The following is a 4,838-nucleotide window of genomic DNA, read 5'->3' as shown; positions in this document are numbered from 1 at the left end:
CCTCCCTCCAAAGCTCCTTCTGCCCTTCATCTAAATACTCCCACTCCTCCTGGGAGAAAGAGACAGCGACGTCCTCAAAAGTCACCCGCATCTGAAACACAAACCAGAAACACACTCAGGGACACGGGGAGATACTCAGAATGCATTAGATTTCAGCTCCTGACATGTTACCTCCCTCAGGCCTTTGTTTTGCATGCATTAAAAAAACATTTCTGCTTTATGTATAATACGTTTTGTGTAGAATTCTCCCGGCATAAACACCCCGCTCTTCTGTGCTCCAGGGCTGATTCCACCTAAGCTGTCTCCCAGCTCAGGCCTGATTTCCCCCCAACCCACACACATTCTCAGTTTCCAACTAGTATGAACCTCTCCTTAAGGATAACCCCCCCCCCCCCCCCCCCCCCCACCGAGCTTTATTCCTCTTTTTCCTCATTCCATCATCCCCACCTCCTCTGCCAGGTCTTTCACCATTCCGCCCAGTGCGCACACATCCCATGACTCTCTGTCAATCTGTGTCTCCCCCCCACCCACACACAGTAAAGATGCCGAGAGCTCTCTCTCATATCTACCCCACTGCATATATACACTAGTTCTCCTTCTGAAATCCCTCTTGCCCCCAGCAAACATAGTTCCACAGTTATCTCAGAATACCCCACACACCACACAACCCCCAGCTCACACCCACCACAGTTCTCTCAACCTCCCCAGCACTCACAGCATCACAGTCTCCCTGCAGCTCTTTCTGAACGCTGATAATACATCTCTGCTCTCTGTCTCCCTCCCTCGGTACATACATCCACCTACACCCATCTACTCCCCCCCTCCCCACCTATGCAATCCCCAAAATTCAGCCATGGTACTGCATTCATATGTTTCACCCATAGCATCCCCAGCTTGCCCTCCTTCCCTATCCACACTTTCATTTTTACACCCCTCCTGAGCTTGCCCTTTTCATCCCCTCTCTCACTCCACAAGCTCTCCCTTCACCCTCCAGCAGCACTGCTTGACTTCACCCATTCATTACCTCTTATTTCCCTCATTCCCCAATGCCCTACACAACTGCAGGAGGAAAAGGACAGCCGCTGCATGCTGGATCCTGCACGTCAGCCACGCTCACTTTGACTGCTGAATTTGAACCTTGAGCCTCTACGGTGGCCCCTATGGTTCAAATTCAGAGCCAGGGCGGCAGAGGAGCAGGACATAACCCAACAAGTAGACGTTCTTCTCCTTCTCCTCTGTGGTCAGTGTCAGAGAGGTAGAGGGCAAGAAATTAAATGGAACAAGAGGGTGGCGCCATAGGAGGGCAGGTGCATTATTTGAGGGGGGGGGGGAGAGCAAGAAGGGTTCAGTTTGTGAGTTCAGGGGGAATCAACATTGACAGTTTCAGCACCGGCTTCACCCTGTGCAGAATTTCCTCAGGAATAGGATGATCACCTCACACTCATGTCTGTTACTGCCAGAGAAGAAAAGGAAGACGTCTATGTCTTTATTAATTTAAAAAAACATAATTTCAAATGCTGAAACAAGTACTAAACCATCATTCATCATCCCAGCTGTAAGTCAGCATAAATAGCAATGTCCCGAGCTCTTCATTTTAAATTCTTTAATATTTCTTATTCGCATTGGCAACTTATTCCGGTAAACTGGACCAGCAATGTAAAAAATCTTACTTCTATCTCAACAGAACGATATAGGAACTGACTCATTGCGTGCTCTGTAGTCCTAGTATTTTTGGATAGAGGTTTATCAGAATGACATGATTGGTGGAATCAAACGCTGCTAAAACACAATGATGATAACAAAGTCTCTGTATCATGAAAGGAACGAAAACCAAATTGATTAGGATCCAAAATCTTATGTAAATCCAAAAAAAGAAATGTTACTGTCTGAGATTTATGTCCTGAGCAATAAACATTTCTCTCATTTCAATCTTACTATCACCATCCACAGTCCAAAACATAAGATAAACATTGCCATACTGGGACAAAACAAAGGTCCTTCAAGCCCAGTATCCTGTTTTTTTAACAGTGGCCAATCCAGGTCACAAGTACCTGGGAAGATTCCAGAACAGTAAAACAGATTTAATGCTGCTTATCCTAGAAATAAGCAGTGGATCTTCCCAAATCCATCTTAATAATGACTTATGGACTTTTCTTTTAGGAAATTATTAAACCCCGCTAAGCTAACTACTTTTACCACATTCTCTGGCAACGAATTCCAGACTTTAATTACAAGTTAAGTGAGGAAATAGTTTCTCCAATTTGTTTTAAATTTAGTACTTAGCAGATTCATTGAGTGCTCTGTACTCCTAGTATTTTTGGATAGAGGACATTTCACCTCTACCCCTTCCACAAGCAAACACATTTTACAAAGCAAGAGGACAGGAAGTAGAAAGTGAGAGTCTGGTAAAGCAGGAGGAGAATGAGGAAGAAGAGCCTGAGGGGCTGCAGGGAATGGATTGAGCAGTGCCAGGCTCATTTCTTCTTGTGTGTGTGTGGCATTGCCTGGCACTGCATCCCCTGCTGCCCACCTCCTGCCAGTGAGGGGAGGAGAATCAGGAAGAAGAGCCTGAGGGGCTACAGCAGGGAATGGATTGAGCAGTGCCAGGCTCATTTCTTCTTGTGTGTGTGTGGCATTGCCTGGCACTGCATCCCCTGCTGCCCACCTCCTGCCAGTCTCCTACCTGCTCAGCACAAACCCCAAGAGCCATCCTCCTGCCCTTCATCCCTGGGGCAGATCTGGGCTTTGTTGGGTCAGTGCTGGGAAATGGGAATCAGGGTCTCCTCGTGGACAGAGAAACAAAAGGAAAGGAAAGAGAACCCCTGGCCTGGGCCATTAGGACCGCCCTAGGTGGAATCTGACAAATCACAGTGTCAGAGGGGCGGGATCTGAGCCTCCTCTCCTTGCCTCAGGAATCTTGTGACCAAACAATGGAAGGGGCGTGGTCTCCCTCTCATGCTGTGTTCTCAATCTAACCTCCTTGTTCTCAATCTAACCTCCTTGTGAGTGACATCATAGAGTCAGTTCCTGGGCTGCAGCACCAAGTCCCTCTTTATCTTGAGACACATCAGCTGCTGCCACCTGTGGCCGGATGTTTCACTCAGATGCTGCAGAGAAAACAGTTTCCAGGGCTGCCAGTCTCCTACCTGCTCAGCACAAACCCCAAGAGCCATCCTCCTGCCCTTCATCCCTGGGGGCAGATCTGGGAAATGGGAATCAGAGAGAAGCAGGAAGGAACCCCTGGACCATTAGGACCGCCCTAGGTGGAATCTGACAAATCACAGTGTCAGAGGGGCAGGACCTTAGCCTCCTCTCCCCTGCCTTGTGACCAATTAATGGAAGGGGCGTGGTCTCCCTCTCATGCTGTGTTCTCAATCTAACCTCCTTGTTCTCAATCTACCCTGCTTGTGAGTGACATCATAGAGTCTCTTCCTGACCTGCAGCACCAACTCCCTCTTTATCTTGAGACTCATGCTGGGTTCTCAATCTAACCTCCTTGTTCTCAATCTAACCTCCTTGTGAGTGACATCATAGAGTCAGTGCAAGGAGTGAGAGCAGAGAGAGGCAGCACCAACTCCCTCTTTATCTTGAGACACATCAGCTGCTGCCACCTGTGGCCGGATGTTTCACTCAGATGCTGCAGAGAAAACAGTTTCCAGGGCTGCCAGTCTCCTACCTGCTCAGCACAAACCCCAAGAGCCATCCTCCTGCCCTTCATCCCTGGGGGCAGATCTGGGAAATGGGAATCAGAGAGAAGCAGGAAGGATCCCCTGGACCATTAGGACCGCCCTAGGTGGAATCTGACAAATCACAGTGTCAGAGGGGCGGGACCTTAGCCTCCTCTCCCCTGCCTCACCAGTCTTGTGACCAATCAATGGAAGGGGCGTGGTCTCACTCTCATGCTGTGTTCTCAATCTAACCTCCTTGTCCTCAATCTAACCTCCTTGTCCTCAATCTAACCTCCTTGTGAGTGACATCATAGAGTCTCTCTCATGCTGTGTTCTCAATCTAACCTCCTTGTTCTCAATCTAACCTCCTTGTGAGTGACATCATAGAGTCAGTTCCTGGGCTGCAGCACCAACTCCCTCTTTATCTTGAGACACATCAGCTGCTGCCACCTGTGGCCGGATGTTTCACTCAGATGCTGCAGAGAAAACAGTTTCCAGGGCTGCCAGTCTCCTACCTGCTCAGCACAAACCCCAAGAGCCATCCTCCTGCCCTTCATCCCTGGGGGCAGATCTGGGAAATGGGAATCAGAGAGAAGCAGGAAGGAACCCCTGGACCATTAGGGCCGCCCTAGGTGGAATCTGACAAATCACAGTGTCAGAGGGGCGGGACCTTAGCCTCCTCTCCCCTGCCTTGTGACCAATTAATGGAAGGGGCGTGGTCTCCCTCTCATGTTGTGTTCTCAATCTAACCTCCTTGTTCTCAATCTACCCTGCTTGTGAGTGACATCATAGAGTCAGTTCCTGGGCTGCAGCACCAACTCCCTCTTTATCTTGAGACACATCAGCTGCTGCCACCTGTGGCCGGATGTTTCACTCAGATGCTGCAGAGAAAACAGTTTCCAGGGCTGCCAGTCTCCTACCTGCTCAGCACAAACCCCAAGAGCCATCCTCCTGCCCTTCATCCCTGGGGGCAGATCTGGGAAATGGGAATCAGAGAGAAGCAGGAAGGAACCCCTGGACCATTAGGACCGCCCTAGGTGGAATCTGACAAATCACAGTGTCAGAGGGGCAGGACCTTAGCCTCCTCTCCCCTGCCTTGTGACCAATTAATGGAAGGGGCGTGGTCTCCCTCTCATGCTGTGTTCTCAATCTAACCTCCTTGTTTTCAAT

The sequence above is a fragment of the Microcaecilia unicolor genome, chromosome 1 (genome assembly GCF_901765095.1).
Source record: "Microcaecilia unicolor chromosome 1, aMicUni1.1, whole genome shotgun sequence".
In the NCBI taxonomy this organism is placed as follows: Eukaryota; Metazoa; Chordata; class Amphibia; order Gymnophiona; family Siphonopidae; genus Microcaecilia; species Microcaecilia unicolor.
The sequence above is the reverse complement of the archived record's forward strand: the minus strand, read 5'-3'. Positions refer to the sequence as shown.